This window comes from Triturus cristatus, chromosome 1_2 (assembly GCF_964204655.1).
Source record: "Triturus cristatus chromosome 1_2, aTriCri1.1, whole genome shotgun sequence".
In the NCBI taxonomy this organism is placed as follows: Eukaryota; Metazoa; Chordata; class Amphibia; order Caudata; family Salamandridae; genus Triturus; species Triturus cristatus.
In genome coordinates, this window is record NC_140580.1 from 745,474,172 (window position 1) to 745,496,033 (window position 21,862).

The following is a 21,862-nucleotide window of genomic DNA, read 5'->3' on the forward strand; positions in this document are numbered from 1 at the left end:
CTGGCTATGCCACCGATCAGAGAAGGTTATACACAGAGATTGCAACCTCCCATGTATCATAATACTATCAAGACTATTCCTAAAGACAATACCAGTTGCCTGTATTTTTCTATTACTTAGGTGGCCTAGTACCTAGCCAATACCTACATACGTATGTGTCTAATTATGGTATTTTAATGATTCCTTTAAAACTTGTATGCAATTATATCAGTGTTATCTTCGGGTCGAGTTCGCGCTATATAAATAAGCAATTTTTACTTTTTATCAATGGGGATTGCGCTTGTTTTTTGATTTCACATGTCACTAGAAATTCACGAACTAGGGAGAACTTGAATCCGCAAACAGGCTCTGTAGCGCAGTTGGACGCCGAGAGCCACCCGTCTGTGCTGTCGTCATTTGTCATCAGCAGACTCTTCACTTCTCTGCCTACAGATCGCCGCTGCTCCGCTTCCGTGTTGTAGCACCACCCTGTAGAGAGGTGAGAGAGTGATTCTGTACCCGAAGGCTCAGCCTATACCGATCCTGTATTTCAACCTATTTTAAACCCGAACGGAGCTGATGCTAGGATGGTGAGCGTGAAATGGAGAGCTGCTCCCAGCTCCTCACCTGCCTCTTGGGTCGAGGGATTCCGCCATGATCCTCACTCCTAATTGTTAATTGTGAGGGTCCTGAAGCAGCCCATAACAATTTATTTATTGGACACAAGAGTACATTGATGCTTTTGCTTTGGGAACTGGGCGCCTTTAGTTTGGTGAAGTGCTCTCCCACGTTGGTTTATTCAAATATCGGTGAAAGAAATATTTATTCCACTGGATAGTTTAAAATGTCTTCTTGGAATGTGTATTGTTGTTGCCCATCAGTCGTTTATATGTCTTTGTCTTTAATTAGAACTAAATGCCAATGTTGATCTGTCCCACTTTGTCCCACACTTTTAGTAATCAATTCCCAAATAATCCGTTATTAACTAGCGAATGACATTCGTCTGTGCTTAATTTCTGTACATAAAAAAGTTCAAGGGCCTAAAGTTTTTCTGCTATCATTGTTGCCAAATGTCATAAAACCGCCCCTCTTACTTAGTGTTCAATGCCCCTTTACGCGAGGTATCTTCACAGAAGCTCTTGACAGGCCAGTTACGCCCACTTCAAACAACAACAAAAAACTGTCGACCTCGCTAACTACTGACCCATCAATTGCCTATCATTCATTGGCAACCTCATTGAACAAGCATTTGCAATGCAATAGGTCTCGCATTTACGAGAGTTTGAGCTATTGGCATTGTAAATGACAATACCTTTTATTTATGTGTTGATTTTTAAAACATAAATAAAAGGCATTTAACAATGCCAATAGCTTAAACTCTCGCAAATGCGAGACCTATTGCATTGCAAATGCTTGTTTTATTTGCAGTGGAGTGATTGTATTTGCATAGCACTATTGCCATTGTTGATCCACACATGCAAGAATGTGATTGCCTGCAGCACATCGTGCCTGTGAGCTGCAAGTAATAGACAAAGCTCTGTGCTTGTTTCACAAGCGCCGCACTCATGCTTAAAGTTTGTTTTAAGGGAGCCGCGCCGTACACAACAAAAGAAAGGCGCAGGCGGCATATGTGAAAACAACTCTGCATGACAGGGCTACGTACCCTAAAGCAGCAAGGGCTTGATTAATTTACTGGACAGTAGATCATCTGGTCTTCTCAGATTCTCTGAAAGTGTGCTCGAGACTCATCGTGCAATCGATGGAAATACCCTCTCTGTTCTGGCAAATTAAAAAGTCACTCCCTCTATTGCTAAAATTCAAAGCAGGCACAAGTCAATTCCTTTAAATATCCACCCAAGTAATCCTGCTTAAAGTTTAACATTCCAGGAAAGTACAAACCCATGAAAGGTCAGGCACCAGCTAATCTGAGACCTTGGCAAAGCTCCTCGGAGTGGAAAGCGCCGGTGAGAAGCGCTGAAATGTAGAGCCACGCGTGCGCACACAGAGAAACAAATTAAAACTGGGAACAAGACAGAGATGTTTTTCTATCGGCAAATTACTTAAGAGATGGAGTAAAACCTGAAGCAGCCTGACTCGGATTCACGTTTTTTTCTGCAAAGGCGCCTATCTGCACTTTTGTAACCAAGCCTATGGCGAAGAGCAAGCAAACATTACAAAAAAAACAAGTATTAGTGGAGAGGCTATGGCGCTGCTGACTCGAGAGCGGGAGATCCTGGCTCGAGTCTCTGCTCCGTAACATCTTGTGATTCTGGGAAAATCACGTAATTTCTCCCTGTGGTAAGTTGACAATATATATGTGCTGCAAGACAAAAAAACGCTCTACTACATAAACAAGAGAGGGTCAGTAGAGTGTTGACGAGGGAGAAGAGAAGTGGGGTTTTAAGTGAACTTTACGTTAGGGCTACAAAGGGACAACGGAGGAACGAGGCAAGTATGCGAGGGAGAAGAGAAGTGGGATAAGGGATGGGGTGGCAAATGGTGAATACTTTCGCGGCCACTTTGATGTTCTCAGTGGACACGCGGCTCACTGAGAACATCAAAGCGGCCGCGAAAGTGATCAGGCAGGCTGCCAAATGGTGCGCGCGCCCGGCACAGATGCATTGCATTTGGAGGCCTGAAAAGCACTAGTTTGCACTTCCAAATCCCCCGTTTACTAAAGCTCTCGCCAGAGCAGCGCTAAAGCGCTGGCTCAGGCGAGACCTAAAAAGCACCCTATGTTCAACTTCAAAATCACCTTAATGCTAACCATCTCTTGCACTACTACAGTCAGTTCAGTTCAGTTCATAAACTTTATTCGGGTAACTTAGTACCCATAAAAGCACAGCATGATAGCAAATTGAATAACAAGCGGAGAGTTAGAAATACATGATAATGGGAACATTTACAATGATATAACCATGACATTTTAATGGATTAGATTACAAGTTAAAAAGAACTTCATTGGTAATAAATAAATTACTATTATATAAAACATTATGTCATCCTACGGTTGTACAAAGATAGTCATAATAAAATCTCAGGGGTTGGACATGGTCTTACGTGCTCTAGTAGCAATTCTCAAAAATGTACTTGTACGAAAAATCAACTCTTCGTCAGCCAAAGAGACTAAGCACGAGTAGGCATTATCCAGACTAAAAAGTGTAAAATTGATTGGCCACTCACCCCATCACAGGGGCATGGTACATGATTGATCGAGGTTAGGGTGGTAACCAAGGGGAAAACACAGTGCAAATCTGACAGTTCCTGCTCTTAAGCAGAATAGTAGGCTCTTTTCCCAATGACTCATGCATAGGGTCAGATATATGGGTAGGGGATGCTGATACTGTTCAGTAGACATGTAGCTAAGTACAGAAGATTTCTTGGATTCCAATCCAATCCTTTCTGTATTGTATAAAGAATAGAGGGCATCTCTTAGCTCCTTTTTAGACCCAGTTTCAACTGTATTTGGGTTTAAAAAGATACGTTCTTTGTTGACACTGCGCAAGCTTTTATGCATTCCACTCAACCAAGGAATTTCCATCCCTTTCTCGCACATAACGCAGTCATTAATAATCTCTCTAGTGAGGGAGGCGGCCTGGTTCTTCCATACCGATAACCAAAAAAGAGCAGGTCGGACGCGTATAAAATCCGATATAAAATTAAGATTAAGTTCTCTGTGGCAAATGTATTGTGGGGTGGATATTGGGATACCCAGCAGTTTCCTGCGAAACCTATTTTCTTCCTGATGGATGCAGGAACTGTTTGCAATACCCCAAATCTCAGCCCTATACGTGGCCACAGGGACGCACTGCAATTTAAAAAAAAATTGAATAGCTAAAATAGCACCAGTGGTCTTTGGGCGGGGAAGGCTAAGAATTGAATTGGTGGCCTTTGAGAACTTGCTCCTGGAGTGAGCAAGATGCTCAGTCCAGGAGCCATTCGCAGCAAAGACCAACCCAAGATAAGGAAATGTGCGGGTGCTTGTCAGTTTCTGGCTACCCACTGCAATAGAACTCAGCTGTCGCTTTCCAGGACCACAAGACCTTAAAAATGATTTAGAAAAATTAACACATAGATCCAAGCTATCCATATACCTGACAAAAGTCTGTACTAAAATACGTAGGGAGTTCGGAGTGCGGCCTATAAGGCCCGCAACATCTGCGTATAGTAGCACGGGAAGAGTTTTACCATTAATCGTGGGAACATCGTAGGTCGAGGTTTTTAGCGAGTTATTCAGCCCATTATTGTAGATGGAGGGCCAAGACACAGCCCTGTCTGACCCCCCTTCCTACCTTAATGGCTCCCGAAACCTCTCCACCCATGCCGATCCTCACCTGCGCCTGGAGATCTTTATGGAGGTACGCTAAGAAATGTACCAGAGGCTCATCTAGCCCATATGCCAGAAGGATTGTCCAAAGCTTTGACCTATTGACAAGGTCAAATGCTGAGGACAAATCCATAAAGGCCAAATAGATCGGGGACTTCCGTGCAATGGTATATTTCCCAATAACCAAATTGAGGTTGAGACATTGTTCGTTTGTGCCCACCTTGCTACGGAAGCCTAACTGACAGGGCTCTAAGATACCATTTTCCTCTGTCCAGGTTAAGATCTTATACAAAACTCTTCCCAGTATTTTTAGAGTATTGTCAATTAGTGAGATCGGCCTATAATTACTAGGCTGGGACCGATCCCCTTTTTTTAAAAATTGGAACTATGATACTCTTAGCCCACGTATCAGGTAGCGTAGCGTGGGTTAGACTATTACAGACATTCAAAAGAATCGGGGCCCAAAAGTCTGGTTTCCATTTTATTAAATCAATTGGTAGCCCATCTGGACCAGGTGCTTTGTTCCCAATGCTCTGTTGAATGGCCTCTTCTACTTCAGAGATGGTTAACTCTATGGTGGTGAGTGGGCCATGGTCATATTGATCTGACTCTGATTGGAGGGTAGCATACATTTTTGAGAAATGATTTTCCCAAGACTCCCTAGAGATACTGCAGCTGATGGGGGTTAGTAGCTGAACCATCCATCGGAGCTCCCTTACTGCGGACCAAAAGATGTTACCCTTTTTTATACTTGCGGCCTGTGATAGGGTTTCCCAGCTTTCGTTTAGAAGAGCTCCCTTCCTGTTCGAAATTGCTATGTTATATTTCCGCCTTGCCAATTGTACATCTGTGGCACACCTCAGACTAGATGACAATGCCCTACTACAGTCTGGATTCAGATCATGTAGCATGTAGCTCTCTCCCTTACACGTGGTAGTCGATGCCCTCCGGATATTGCTGGGCCTCTCAGCTTCGTTCCTACACAATCGACCATTTCAACCTTCATACACACCCTGGAGTCTCTAATGCGATTCACCTGCAATATCCTTCACTGGTCCTTCTGCCTTTCCATTCCAAAAGATCCCTGTAACTTGTGGAGTACCCAGTGGTTCTATACTGTCCACTATCATCTTCTACCGCTACATTTAGCCACTTGGGGATTTACTTCCAGAAAACAGCGTCAAGGTTCACCAATATACCGATGATACTCAACTCTTCTGCTTTAGGCATCAGAGACTGCCTACATGTCATGTAGACCTGGATGTCCAGTGCCTACGTGAAGCTCAACTCATCCAAGAGAGATTTTCCTCTAATGTGCAAAGAACAAGAAACAGGGGGAAAAACTGGTACACTGCCAAGCCTTGATGGCTTTAATCCCCAACTTTCACTGACTTCCAAGTAGCTGGAATTCACCCTGGCCATCAGCCTCATGATCAAGGAATGTATTGCCAAAAAAGACAAAACAGCCTGGGCAGACAGCTGAACAAGACACAAGCCTTGTCGCCAGGGTGTCTGCTGCCTGAAAGAAATGTAAATGCAGACATTTGTTTAATCTACAAATGTAAATGCTACTTGCAAGCTGGCATTGGCTTTCATCAATGGAGTGAATTGAAGATAATTCTTTTTGAGATGGTATTGTAGGGTGACCTGATGAGTTTTGGAGTGTTTTGTGTTTTTAATGGATAGTGCTTAATTTGAGCCAGTGGTTTCCAGTGCTCAGCACCAGTACTCCATCAACAATGGCGCTTGAGCACTAGTTAAGGACACATTCATTTTTGGTGGGCAAATGGAGAATAAGTGATTCTCCCAGGATGTTGAGCCGACGCAGAGACTCTGACCTGGTTTCCGAGGTCGGCAGCTCTGGCCATTACGCTACATTCCCTCCCCACTTGTACGGTTTGTTGGTCCTGTGTTACAGGGGAAATAGGCTGGTCGAAGCTGCCTCCTGACAAGAGCCACGGCACTTCTTTATTTTCTCTTTTTATTTTTACAAATTAACCACTGTGAATAGTTTTTATTTTTAAAAATTACACTTGGTACAGTCTACATATTTTGTAAGCACTTTTTTTTAACTTAAACCTACATCTTTTTGTGCACTTTGTGACAGCCTATATTATACTGTGTGTAATGACGTACATATTCACATTGCTTTATGTCAGAGGCTGGGACTTTGTAACTCACAAGTCTCTAATTACCACTTCACTAACCAGAATTCTATTATGTGGCTCTCTGGTTACACACACATATATCTGCTATGCTTGGATTAACCAATAGAGGTTTCACAACTTAAAGTGCATCTCTCACTGATTAGTTTAACTTGCATTTATTTTTAATTTAAGTGTACGTTATTTTATATGCAGTTACTCAAAGGTGAAATCCCAACAAAATAGTTACAGAATATTTAGTTCTTTTTAGTCCCACCTTTGATCCCACCTCCATGCTTACTGACTCTGCTCCCATTGGACTCAGGATCAAGTTCCCATACTGTTTTTAATGCACTTCGACCGCTGCCCTTATCCATCAGGACCACCTTTTTCTAGAACGTTCACAAACCTGTTACTTCTACTATAACTTGTTGACATTATGTTTGTCTTTGACCTGTAAAGGCGCTCCATTCCCTTTTGGCTAGGTTTACACTATAGAAATACCACATAAATACACATGTTACGAACGCCAAGTATGCCTACTTTTTGTTTTCAACATACAACTCTTTCTTCCACCACCCCAAACTTCCTAACTGTTTATCTCTCTTTTTCAGGTGCTTTTGCATCTTTGCTTTGTCTCTTTGCCACAGTTTCCCTATCTCTTCCTCTTTTTTCCCTTCGCTGCTGTTCTTTCGATTGCTCTGGGTCATATTCTGATGTATGAAATAAGTCATGGTTCCTAAAAACAAGTGAAAGTGCCCACCACCTTTAACCACTCATACCTGTTAAGCACTATATTCAGACCACAATCAAAGCATGTTTGTGGCTCACCTTTCTATTCTGACTAGGTAGCGTGGCAGGCACACCGTCCATGGGCTTTCTGTCCTTGTGCTCTCAAAGGGAACTTTTTGGTGGGAGAACTCCAGATTTCACATTCAACCAATGGTGGTCTGTCTGAGAAATTTTCCTTGTCCTTGTGATGGCAGGAGATAGTGAGGGGAGGCCGCTGCCCCAAAAACCTGTGCCGCCCGGAGTGGACCCCCCTGGATCCCCCCAGCTACGTCACTGGTAACTGCTAGTAGCCTGGGTTCAGCTCTAAGCGTTTTGCACCGTTGAGATATGCCAGGATGTCATCAATTGTTGGAGTAATATGCCAACGTATGTTGATGGCGATGTTTGAGATTCTCATATCACTAAATATTCTCACTTACTTCACTTGTTTGGGTTACTGGGCAACTACTATGAGTTTCGCTTTCAGCATAGCTTTTTCAGTTCTTCCTCCTCCTAGGGGCCCAGGTGGAAAGATGTTACAGAGAACTACTGATTTTACTATCTTATCTATTTGCAACTTGATAGGTTTGGCATGTAAATATCCTAGACCAGATAGCAGGTAACATAGGCACAGCCGAGTACCATGTCAGTTCCACCTTCCAAAAGTAGATCTTCGTTTTGATGGAGGCCGGGCCATGTCCAATGGTAGGTTCAAAAGATCTTGACAAGGGTAGAAGGGCCAAACTCCCATATGTGTATATTTGGGTTTTGGGCACAACGGAAGTTGTTGTTTATTGTCTATTACATTAAATGATGCAGCTGAATCGATCAGGCATGTGACAATGAGGCCCTAGATCTGAACTCTACACCTGGATTGCAGCCGTTTTTCTCTGGATGATCTGTAAACAAATGAGATCAAAAGTATTCCTTTCTCTTCTCCTTCCTGATCATCTTGTGTGCTCAGAGTGCTGTTTCTGCTTGACAAATGCAACCAATTTTCAGAAGCTTGCAAAATGATGTTTTGTAATGATCTAGTCATCCTCACATTCCCTCTCGTGGTCCTGCGGCCTGTACAACCTCCATGATATATCCTCACATGGTTCAGCTGGCCGCAAGCAGAACATGCTTGCCTCTGTGTTGGACAATCCAATTCAGAATGTGACTTTCTTGGACAATAGCCGCAGTGCACAAGCTTACGGGACCAACGCGCTGTCTGGCCTGAGGCGCACTCGGTATTAGACTGGTCTCAGGCTAAATGTTCACCATTATTCAGGTGAGTGCCGATTTCATTGTTGCCACTTTTACATTGGATAAGTAGTGTGATCTACTGAAGATGAAAACATTGTTTAGAAACACTTGAGGTACACATTGGATGAGGCATTTGAAAACCAACAACCAAACCAACCACCTTGGATAAATTAAGCTTTGACTTTGTTGGCCGGGTTGTGATCAGTACAAGTACAAACTCTCTCTCTTAATCCAGCAAAAGAATTGTGTATAGATGCGTTGGGCATGCCTCGGGATAATCCTCTCCCAGTCAGAATTCAACTAAGGATTGAAGTGTTCTTCCAGTGCAGCTGTCACTGCTTCATGGGTAAATTTGTTTGCAGTGTAGGGCAGATTCTGAAATTATTGGAATATCTCTCTCTACACCTGCTTAGTGCAGAAATAGGGAGCATCTCACTTCGGAGTCTGTTCCACTTGTGGAAATAAAATGATTGCTGAGTTGACCCATAGAACATATTTTGATGGTGTCAGTTTGGGTGCAGAAATTTCAGCAAACCGTGTCAGTCTACTGCTATTCCCGATGGTTTATTGGGTGGGTGGGCCATTAGCAGCGGACGCAGGTGCTGCACTGGGGTTGGTTGAGCGCTAATGCAGTGCACTTAGCACTATAGCTGCATCTCAGATCAGAGGAAGAGAGATGAAGCAGCACTTGCAGCTACACCAGTACTTTGCAAAATGATCCTTCACCATGTATAGTCAGAAGCTGTGATGGTATGACACATGCATAGGTGAAGTATGTTGGTTCTAGCAAATGATGAGAAGTTCATAGATGTTAGCCTTCTCGTTAATTTTCTTTCCTCTACTTATAAAAGTAATCTTCAACTACCCCCATTTCTTATGTTTTCCAGTACTTTTCTCCTTGATCACTCCTCCTGCCTTGCAGTTATTGGTGCTGTGCGCATCCTGAGACAGTTGTCGCCAAATGCCTGATGCAGGCCTGCACCGTCATGGTTCTCCTGTAATGTTTTGGCCAGGAAACAAGTACTACAGGATGTCAGGAACCAGTAGATGTAGAGCATATATCAAGGTCATAGCCTTGTTGCCAGTGGAGGAAGTGAGCCAAGAACCAACACAAATTAACATACACTGCACACTCGGATGTTTCAGTATGGATTGTGCTCAAGTGCACCAGGTTTCCAGTTATTGACTATGATGATGCACACATTGTCATGGTGCATGCATGTATGAGCATCAGGTAGCACGCTACAGTTACTTTCCCTTCGCTATCAAAATAGATGTAATGCATTTCCCATATTAGCAGGTGTATAAATAATGGAGAAGACTCAATGGATGGCAGAGCACGCTAAATAGAAACAGTCCGAATTAGTGAATATCTCTATACCACCTTTACGTTGGATGTGTTGCATACCTTTTTGAAGCTTCGCAGGGTTGGAGAGGAAGTTGATTTTCCAAGAATGTTGAGAACCAACTGAGGACTAGGCCCTTCAGTCCCATACTCTCTGTTAGGATTTTCAGGATAGTCGTGTGATTCACCTTGTCAAAGGCCACTGGTAGGTCAAGGAGGATGAGGAGGCAGGAGTAGTCTTTATCTACAATAGACAGGCCGTCATTGTTTATTTTCAATGCTGTAGTCTTGATACTGCATTACAACTTGAAGCCTGATTGAACTTCTTCTAGAACGTTGTGGGAAACAACCTTTACAACACGGTCAATACACCGTGAGACCTTTCCAACGCGGTTGTTATAACGAACGAGTTGTTACAACGCAGTACCATTACAACGCAAGTCGTTACAACGACTTGCTGTAGATGGCGTGTTGGACTTAGGAATAGTATACTTTACTATTCCAACACCTTCCCTACTGCTGCACACACTGGAGTTGGAATAGTAATTTATACTATTCCTAAGTCCATCGCGCCATCTAGAGCAAGTCGTTGTGACGACTTGCGTTGTAATGGTACTGCGTTGTAACAACACGGTCGTTGTAGCGATCACGTTGTAAAAGCGCGCGATGTAATGACTCACGTTGTAAAGAGACCTATTCGAACGTTGTTTCCGTCAGTAAATAGTATGAGCTAGGTGTGTTACAGCTCGCTAAGACTTTGGCCGTACTGGTCGGGCAAAAGCTGTGCAAATCTGCTCCAGAGCTGTTTTTTAAGTAGTGGTGCCTAATAACAAGTAGCAGTAGACCCACTTTTTACATGTTCAAGTGTAGTAATTTTTGTCTCCTGTAGGTTACCAGAATGTGACTGTTATGGTGGTCCTGGCACCATGAGGTATAGAAGTTCTCCAGGATTGTAAGAGGGCCTTAGGTTAACTATGTCAGAATTTGCGGATTAGCAGGAAAGTGATCATGGGATTATTTCTTTACCTTTTTTCAGTGTCTTTTAATTCCTATAAGGCTCCTGACGGTAGGAGATGGGGTTTTTACTCGCCTTGGACTCATAGATATGCAACTTAAGAAGAAATGATGGGGTGCATCTCGGAGAAGGAGTTTCAGAGCTAATAACATGAGCCAGACAAAAAATCAGCATTGCATTGTAATAGATCTGAGTGGGTGTAGGTGAATTAGGTTCGAGAGAACGTCTTTAGGTTTGGGCGGAGGGATGCATGCTGCGAAGGATTAGGTAGAAAACGATGTAGGGTATTCTCAGGAATAAGAGTTGTGATCTACTTATTGCATACTATAGGAGGAGCGTTGTAGGAGGGGAGAAGCTAGGAATGAAAGAGAAATAGGAGGCACCCCTTGCCCACTGTATAGTGTCTATGGATTTTATGTAAAAGCAGTTGAGAGGGATGGAGAGATGTAGTGGGTGAGGTGTACAGGATCAACTTTTAACTCATTAAGCGCTGAGGTTATCCACTCCCCCACGCCACTAAAGTTTTTCTCCTACATACACTAAGCCTATTTTGATATTTTTTACACTTCAGTTACACCTTCATAATGTTTTCCCCCCACATTTAATTTACAAGCCGAATCTACACCCTTTCCCCCACAAATTGGGGATTGAAAGATACCCCAGGTTTGTGGTTTAACCAGGTGGAGCCTTAGAAATACACAAAGTATGACAAAGCATATATTTTTGCATTCATCAAAAAATCGCTCTTTTTACAAAAGTGTGTTTGTTTTTTTCCCCTAAAAGAAGCACATACAAAAGGTTTTCCTTCCTAAGATTGTCTTCTTCTTCGCAGCTTTCAAAATCGGGTTGAAAGGAAAAATATTCATTACTCGTTATACCATTTTCTACGTGATGGTATATATTTCATATTCTTGCGATTTCTAGCGACTTGTAATTTGTGGGAGAAAACATATGTTCTATTCAGAGGAGGGCATGAAAGCTACACATTTCTGAAAACTGGACCGACTTTTAATATCAGTAAGGGGCTATTTGGACCAGTTGTTTAGACTAGACATGGCATTCCCAGAGAAAGTATAAAAAAATCAAAAAATATATATAAAGTGGGGAAAAAACGAAATAGACAGCATTGTTTTCATTGTTAATTGTATGCACTGAAGTACAATCTAAGAAAGTAATGTACTGCTATGTTTGACAGACTCTTCCGTTCACACACACATAGTCCCAGGTCATTATTAGGAGGTGTGCAAACTGCGGATCTATGCTGTTCGCTCCCACAATATGCTACCAGTAAACCTGCTGTAAATCACAGGAGCAAACATTCTGATCAAATCCATAACATTTTAAACTTTGTTTTGAAGCAACTGACACATTGTTGATATATGTCATAATTTGGTATAATTGACTATCGGATTTGTTGTTTATAGGTTGTATCTATCTGCTTTAATAGATATTAATTCCCTCTTCTGATTGTAATGTTTTACACATGTGTACTCTTCAAACTTGCAGTGTAATTTCTACGACCTTTCTGGTCTTTATCTCTGAAACTCAGGTTTGCGCTTCCCATATATGTGGAGTGTAAATGTGCATCATGCCGCTGTAACTGCTTCAAATGCCTCTGAATTAAGTAATTGTCTCTAAATTGCATGAAATAATTAATCCATCCCACCCCTCTATACTTTTATCCTGTGCAGTTATTTATTTATAAACATCATCAAAATGTGGCTAATCATTTAAGTTTAGGACTAAAATGTATTGGATCATATCTGCGATATTGGAAAATCTTTATGCTAGATCACCTTAAACAAGCAAATGTTGTGTTTTAAAATCTTGATTCTGGGGGTGAAGTGCTAACAAAGCTAAGGGATTAGATATCTGACTAATAGCTTTGCTGTTATTGCAACAGTAGGACAGTATGTCACCCTGCAAGATAAGCATTTTACTTGTCCCTCTGCATGAAATGCACATTTCTGGGTAGTAGTCCGGGGTGACACGTTGTGTGAGAGTTGCCCTAAATTGATCTATAATTACTATGGTGTATATTTTCATTTCCTAGATGTGGTTAAGTCCCTGGCATTGCCAAGTAAATAAATAGAAAAGTATATTTGGAAAAGAAATTCAGTGTCTCATAACCCCATAACCCATTTTATAATTTTGATGAAAGCTATGATTGCACCTATTATATACACCTTCTAAATGTGGCAAAAGTGCATGTAGTTATCATGAGGCATCCTATCTTGTATTAAAAAAAAAAGCTAACTTGCAGGACAAGCTACACAAATCATAGCATGTGCTCAAGGAATTATAGATAAGACCCAAAGGGAATGCATCATATTCGGACAATAGGCATATACTCCTAGTTATTTTGTTGTAACAATGAACTCTGTTGTCTTGTTTGCCTACAGATGTAAGCTATCTGGCCTGGAAGTCCATGGCTCAAACAGTGGCACTGCTGTCATCCTGCAAGGCAGTCGTGTTCAAAAGACAATCACCTCCAAACTACAGTACTTTTCAACCATCTGCCAGCAGTGATAAACTGTAGCTACATCTCCTCATATTTTGCTGGCTTCATTTTAACTGAAGCTACTGCATCTGGTATGTACAACCTCAGTGTTAACCCTAAGGAGGAGGTATTTGGGCATGTGTGATTGCTTTCATACCAGTAGTGTCCACGCAGACAATTTCCTCTTGGCAAGATTATTGATGCCCACATCTTTTCTTGTATCACTTCCTCTGTAAAAGTCAGAATGAGATTTGTCCATAGCCTCAAAGGGTAATTCAGTTTAATGCGCTAAGACATGAATATCAGACGTCTTTATAAAAGTTGAAGCATTTTGTGGGGACAAAAAATGGGATTGTAAAACATTACAGCATAAAATCTTGGTGGGTAGGAGTCGGTGTTAATGTTAGAGTAAGGTTGGGATAAGAAAATGGGTATTACATGATGTTGTGAATAGCTAACCTCTGGTATCGCTAAACAAGATACTGAAAAACCTTTGTAACAGAGTTCTACCTGCATTAACAAGTGGTACATAATAACCTGAAATAGATTGAGTAATACATAAATGGAGATGGTTGGTGAAGGGCATAGGGGAAACTAGTTTGAGATAATATATGATGTGTTCATATCTGCAGACCAGTCCAAGAATCAATGGGACCCTGGACATGTAAATGTGTTTCCACAGTGTTCCAATAACAGAATCATGAAAGAGCTGTACAGTTTCAACAGAACAGCAAACCCAGTGCAAGTACCAATATCATACTCTGAGTTTCCCTCAGTAGCATAAGCTACCCAGGTATTAAACAGGGCCATCTTACTACTGTGTTTTGTGTGTTAATCAGTGCTTCGCTATTGCTGGAACATCTTGAAGGCAGTTCGTTAGTGCTTTGACAGAGTTTTCCTTTGGCAAGGTCTCTTGTAAAGTATTATTATCTCCAGCAGTACTGAATACTGTATAACTGTGATGTTATATCGATCTTTGCAAACCCATCTTTGTGGAATGTGCAAGAAAGGATGCTAATCAAGCGAAATTCTGTAAATAAGATTAACACATTGATAGATGTAGTTTACATAAATTACAAAATTAATCTTTGAAAACGCTTATTCAGCTGAACATATGTGAGCTGGCATCATAATAAGATACAAAGTTAATTACAGCTTTGTTCATGTAAATCTGTATAAATTAGAGTAGTTAAAACCATCTTTGGTAAAAAAAAAGTGTGATTTATTTTATTGAAGGAAAGTAGTCCGGATGAATTCAGTGCATGTTTTTACTGTTCTACCACACATTTCTTGAGACAAGCCTAATAGAAACTAAACAGGGACCGGAAGAGAATGAATCTCAAATATAGCAGTTTTTGCACTCTTGTAATAACTCGTAGACTGATCACATAGGGATGCAAGGGCCTCAAGCAGCTTGACTGTTGCGTATTAGTTCAGGATCTCTCAATATGACCGAAGTCAACTAGGAAAGTGCATGTAGCATTGAACATGAAGCGAAGGTTGGCAATGTGTAGGGGTGTACAATGGTTGCTACACATGCATACCAAACGTGGCAAGCCTAAGCTATAGCATAATGGCCCTTAATTAAATGTCAAAAACGTTTGCCTAACAATATATGCCTATTACTTGTAGGGCAAGTGAAGGGGAGTGACCTCACAGCTACAAAGAGCATTGTAGATGAAACACTCCTAAACCAGTCTCTGCTGATAGGAATGGTTATTTCTCAATATGAAAAGACATCCTTTTTCGCTGAATCAGTTCATTCTTTCTTAGTCAGGGGTAACAAAATGAAGTACACAATTCTCAATCTATGACCAGTAAGTTGTCAACTTTAACTGAGTCACTTGATGATCTATTTAAACAACAATTTTATGAAATTTCCCCTTCCAAAAATCTTATAACCTATACAAACTCTAGTCACAAAAAGGAAATATAATTATAACAAAACACATTTAAAAAAAATAAAGTCCATAATAGTGGAGGTTTCTCCGTGAAGTAACACCAGAAAGGTAGGAAAAAGAAACATATCATTAAATTAACTGTGAATATGTACGGGTTGCCATCGTCTCATTTATAATTTATTACATTTCCTAGTTCTCCAAGATAAGAGCATGTTTTTTCATAACTGGATTTGTGGAATTAGAACTGTAACACAGTCATCGAGACTGGCTGCGATTGTGCTTCCCAGCCCATAAAAATTATTTCGTTCACTGTCACTAAAGTCTGCTCCAGCCATTTTTCTTGCACGCTTGACAGTTTTAAACTAATAGTGCCTTAAACCATGCCAGAAAAAGTGACCTCTGAACTGTGCATCCATCCAAGAATCCAAGCTATTAATTTTCCCAGAATTCACCCTTTATTTTATGTCTGATCTGGCCTTCTGATTTTAACAAGCCCAATAGATTTTTGAATCTGGAATCCAGTATAACACATACATTATTTGCTGTTAAATGAAATGTAAATTAAGTTCTAATTTAAATATTTCTAGACGGCTTCAAATATTAGCCAACATGCTGTCTAAAATATTTACCGACAATTCAGCTGGCCACTTCTTCTTTTTTTTATTTTTTTTTTTATTTGTATTTGTTCCATAAACAATCCTGTGGTTCTTATCAGGAAACAAGTACTTAAAAGAAAAAGTAAATTATTTTTCAATACAAATCACGTTTTGGTTAACGTTAGCATTGTTTTAGATGGTGTTTTAATTATTATCATCTGCAATGTTTTCAATATGCCACATTCCTTACATTTTTTCTCCTTCAGTTTTTATTTGAATTTGAGAAAATTAAAGAGAGCCTTAAATCCCAGGGATTTTTTTAAAACGAATCCACCTGTGATCAAACATTTATCCAAGCTAGAAATGTATTTCATGTTTGAGTGTTGAGCTGAATTAAACAATAGCAATAGTAAACAGATGTCTGTCTATCAGTAGTTGTTTACAAAATGCCACTCTAAAGCCAACAGTGACTGCTACCTGAACCACTGTTAACTTTTCTTTTAGGTCCTATAAATTAATTCAAGGACAACTGGCTTAAAAAGGTTTCTTCAAATGCATGTCCCTCTGAGCAACAGTTTTTGTCCTTTTGAAACAAAAACCCAAAAGCACCTTAATGCAAGCGCTCTATGGCAGTTCTTAAATTGGGAATCCAAAACTAGCCATTGTCGTTTTCTCTCACCAGAGGAAAATCTCTTACCATTTTATTTATTTTATGCAGTGATGACTTCAATAGCAATCACAAAAGTCTTTGAAAAATGTAGATATTCATGGGCAAAAGTAACATCTTAACAGCAATCAGCAATCATTTTGTATGTATATATATTTGCGAAGCACACTATCACCCACGAGGGTATCCTGTGTGCCTAGCGCTGCCTATAGTAGGTTGATTAATTGAAAAGCCAGGTCTTTAGCTTTTTGCGGAACATAAGAAGGGAAGAGAAGGCTGTGATGTTGTCCATGCATTCAAATTCAGTCTATCCCAACATTTCAAGTGAGATGCAAAAGTATCCAATGCAGTGTCCTAATTCAAACCATAATTTTATTAATGTTTTGGTCTTGCCTAGGCAGCGCTTATTCTGTCTCTTTGAGACATGCAGTATTCAGGATATGGACATTAAGCAACACACATCTTTCCAATGGGCTCCCTTTACTGTCCTTTGTAAATGGCTGTTTTTCATTGGTTAATATGTTCACTAGTCCCTCCTTTTTTAAACTTTTGTAACCTCCCATGAGGACTACCCCTCTTACATGTGGTGTTACTTGTCATGTTATGTATTAGTGTCTGAGCACTCTTTTCTTTATTTAACGCTCGCTCTCCCTCCTTGGCTACAGCTGCTTTGTATGTAGCGCTTTATTGGCTGCTTTATATTAACAAATAGAGCTCATCGCACATGCTAGCTCCCCCTCCTTGGCTACAGCTACTTTGGACGTTGCGCTTTATCGGACACTTCATATTTGCAAAAAGCGATCACCGCACACGCTTATTCCCCCCTAGAATTCAGCTGCTTTTGGACCTCGCGCTTCATGAGCTGCTTTATCTTTACAAAAAGCTCACACCGCGATGTCTCACTTTAACAAAATATTGTGGCAGCACCTCTTATGTGGCACTTTATATTTACAAAAAGCGCAAGCCGCAATGTCGCGCTTCAAGTTTAAATATTATGTTTTTATTTGCATTGCACCACACCGTGTGTCAGAGTTAACATGGCGGCCGTGCGCCTTTCTGGTCTGCTGTGTGGCTTACCAAAATCCGCTTTCAAACAATTCTTTTTTTTTTATCAGCGCGCCATGCTGCGCTTTAACTTTAACCATGTCGACCGTGCCCCTATTGCCAGCAGCTCACCGTCCCTTTAACATGCATGCTGTCCTTCCAGCCCGCTCCTCCAAATGACAACTGGCTGCCCCTTTAAATCCTGACTTGCGTCCTGCTGCAAAGACCACTTACAGCACATACCACACCTGCTTTTCAGCATTTTCAACACCAAGAGCTCTAACTTTCACAAATGTGTCACCTATTGCATTGTAAATGCTTGTATTTTTAGTCACCAGTCCAACACGGATCGGTAACCAAAGTGAAACCACCATTTGCAATGCAATAGGTCTCGCATTAGTGAATCTTCTACATGGTGGCCACCCGCATTTACTTTCTATATAGCAATGACAGCACCCCACCCTTTAGCTTTTAACATACAAAGTTAAAGCGCAGAATGCAGCAAAAGCTATAAAATAAAAAAATGCTCACTCTCTTACTTCTTTAAGTCATGCACCCTGCTCTTTCTGTTGTTCTGTCACCCATCTGCGTTGCCCTTATTACTCTCTATTGCGCTTGACCGTGTGCTCAATCCACTGATTCCACCCCCGCGCCCTTCGTGCTGCTTTCCCTATCACCTTGTTGCGTCCACATTTTCTCCACCTTCCCCAGGTGTTGCTTCTGCGTTCTCCTGCTCTCCAACATAGTGTTCCCACCAGGTTTCCCCCTCAGAATCACCTGTCTACTTTAAAAATGAAAAAAAAAATGCTTTCACTTGTTTTCTTTTATTTTTAGTCACAGGTCCAACTCGATCGGTAACCAAAATGAAACCAGCATTTGCAATGCAATAGGTTTCGCATTAGTGAACCTTTTAGCTATTGTGACAATGGCGACCAGCCAATCGGGACCCGGCTTTGGTGTGTGGACCCACAGATTCACCCCAGGGGGATCTGTGAAGGATCCGCCCCCGTAGATATACAATTTTGGATTTCGGTTAATATCTCAAACTACTGAACATATTCACACCAAATAAGGACACCTTCTGGACCAAGAGCTAGCTTTCTGCCAAATTTGTCGTAATTCCTTCCGTTCAGCAGTTTGGGGTGCAGTCATGTTCAAAATCTCAATGGGAATTAACATGGGAGAAAAGGTGTTTTGGGACACTCCCTTTTTCTCAGACCGCGCTTGACGGATCACCCCAAAACTTTCCAGACAGCAGTTGAAGTGAGCATCCAATTTTTCTGGAAAATGTCGTGAGGAATCGTCAAATGGCGCTAAAGATATAGGCAAGTCAAAATCGCTTTTCCTATGGAAACCAGGTCCTAACTATAACTACCCACTGGCAACCTCCAAAGGAAGGGGGGAGTATGTATATATATCTACTTTTCTTTTTAATTATTTTGTTTTTAAATTGGGACATTGGGGAATTTACACCATTAAAAAAAGAAATATTTGGAACTACATACAAGTTAATAAGTTAATTTAAATACAGGCATGTGTGTATGTATGTGTGTGTGTGTGTATGTATGTATGTGTGTGTATATGTATATATATATATATATATATATCTCCAACAGGCCACTCCTCAAAGTAAACCACAAGGACACAGCGGGAAATACTTTGGAAGCTCTTTATTCACCAGTACAGCAGTGCACAATGCATTTTGGCTTGTCTGCCTTTCTCAGGTGCTGCTAGTACCACACAGTCACCTACTCCCTCCTTTTGAAAATCCTCAGGCACTCCCATTAGCGGGAGATCAGCTGACCAAGCTGCACTGGGAACGGAGAAGTCTAATGGGAGACTACTACACCCAGCATGCATGTATCACGAAGGTATGTGCAGCTGGATCGATGTAACTTCTGTGAGCGCTGTGTTGTGCCAAGCAAAAGGCGGTGGCTGTATGCCAACTGGCGATTGTGTGCTGAATGGTGCTAAGAGCTCCCTCCGGTCCCCAACGCCCCAGCCCCAACGTGGAAACAGACCGGGCTGTGAGGCAAGTAGAAATCTCACCCGCCTCCCCGTGCAGTCAAAGGATGTCTAGGCAGCAGCCACAGGCTTGATTTCTTGTCGAGGTGGTTCTGGAAAATAAGATCCTTCGAAACACTCAGTCCATTGCCAACTAATTCCAGGACACTTTGTAGGGAGGGTCCTTGATTCGCGTTGCTGGCCACTGCGACAAACATCTCCAACAGGCAACTCCTCAAAGTAAACCACAAGGACACAGCAGGGAATACTTTGGAAGCTCTTTATTGACCAGTACGGCAGTGCACAATGCATTTTGGCTTGTCTGCCTTCCTCAGCTGCTAGTACCACGCAATCACCTACTCCCTCCTTTTGAGAATCCTCAGGCACTCCCATTAGCGGGAGATCAGCTGACCAAGCTGCACTGGGAATATATATATATATATATATATATTCACTGAAAAAACCATAGGTTTCACACACGTTATAGTTAGGAATTAGCATTTAAAAAACCTTGCAAATTCACTGAAAAAACCATAGGTTTCACACATGTTATAGTTAGCGGAAATTTTACTGATAAAAAACCAATGAAATTCCCCCGTTATAGTTAGTGCAGGAAACTATAACTCACGCGAACGCAATCCTCTGCTGATGCTAATACTGTATTTAGACACTTATTTGCCCATGTCTTCTTCCATAAATTTTTAGCTATACATATATTACAAATATTTTTTTTTCATAAAGACACATATGTCATCAGCAGAAGATTGCGGTCGCGTGAGTTATAGTTTCCTGCACTAACTATAACGGGGGAATTTCATTGGTTTTTTATCAGTAAAATTTCCGCTAACTATAACATGTGTGAAACCTATGGTTTTTTCAGTGAATTTGCAAGGTTTTTTAAATGCTAATTCCTAACTATAACGTGTGTGAAACCTATGGTTTTTTCAGTGAATTTGTACGGTTTTTTAAATGCTAAGTTACTTTACGCCATTCGTGGCGTGCGCGCCCACTTAAAGCAGTTCGTTCCGTGCGCGCACAGTGAGCACGCGGTGCGCTTCGCGCACCGCGCGCCCCCTTTACGCAGTTAGTGCCGTGCACGCACGGTGGGCCCACGTTACGCTAGATGGGCCATGTACGCACGATGCGCTTCGCGCACCGTGCGCACATGGAGGACATATGATGCACTTCGTTGTGAAAGGTTAAATTTTATTTTTTTTAAGTGTTGATAAGCCATGCAGAAATGGTGCCCTTCAGGCACCATTTGCACACGGGGTGGGGAGGGTGTGGATAATTTTTTTTTTTTAAATAATTTTTTACCGTACGCGTACGGTAAGCTTAATCGGCGAAATTAACAAAAAAATTAATATTGCGTTTTTGGCCTTGGGGGATCTTTGGGGACTCCCTCTACATGGCTGGGTGCTTTTGAGCTGGCTAAACAGCTCCTTTACATGTTTTTGCCCTTTGTTTTGTAATCCACACTCTGAGTGCGAGAGAGAAAATGGCGGCCGCCGCTTCCTGGTTTCGACCGATTCGAATGTTTACTAAGATCTAACAGCCAATCAGAATCGCGCTCGCGCACGTCACCGTACGCGTACGGTAAGCGCACCGTAAGCGCACCGTAAGCTGGCTCAGATATATATATTGATTTAAAGGCTATTTTCTCAGAATCTACTGAACAGATTTACACCAAACCTACAAAAGGCACTTCCTTGACCTGAGGACTACCTCTCTGCCAAATTTCTAGTAATTCTGTTCAGCCGTTCGGGCTGTAGCTGTGTCTAAAGGTCCTATGGAAAAATGCATGGGAAAAATGCGTTTTGGGACCCCCCTTTTATCTCAGCCCCCGCTTGACGAATCCCCCCGAGACTTTCAGGGTAGGAGCGGAGCGTAGCGCCCCACCTATTTTGAAAAATTCACGAGGATTCGTCAACCGGCGCCAAAGTTATTCAAAATAGAATGTTGCGGATTTCCTATGGAAACGTGGTCCTAACTATAACTACCTACTGGCGACCGCCAGTAGGTAATATATATATATATATATATATATATATATATATATATATATAATCTGTAGCCTGTATTTATATGAACTTGTAAGTAATTCCTAATTTTTCTTTTAATAGTGTAAATCCCCCAATTAACAGAGAAATTAGGAAAAACATACAAGTTAATTTAAATAAAGGTGGTATATATATATATATATATATATATATATAAGGCAGTAGGAAATCTTAAGCTATGCCTATAGATGTGATTATCGCATTAGGAATCATATATTCTCACTGTCATTTTATTGGGGTAAACCCCTCTTCTTTTTTTTT

General features: G+C 41.3%; 1 protein-coding gene across 3 annotated transcripts in view; it reads left to right on the forward strand.

The window, feature by feature from the left end:
* Positions 1-343: 343 nt before the first annotated feature.
* Positions 344-21,862, forward strand: part of AP5B1 (adaptor related protein complex 5 subunit beta 1) — a 51,455-nt gene continuing 29,936 nt past the window's right edge. Inside the window, exons 1-2 of one of the 3 annotated variants that reach the window (XM_085608659.1) lie at positions 344-478; positions 13,232-13,421. The gene's annotated coding sequence lies outside the window, so the exon portion shown is untranslated. Of the gene's footprint in view, positions 570-13,231; positions 13,422-21,862 lie in introns of all 3 variants that reach the window. The other 2 variants (XM_085608660.1, XM_085608661.1) reach the window with 2 other exon arrangements.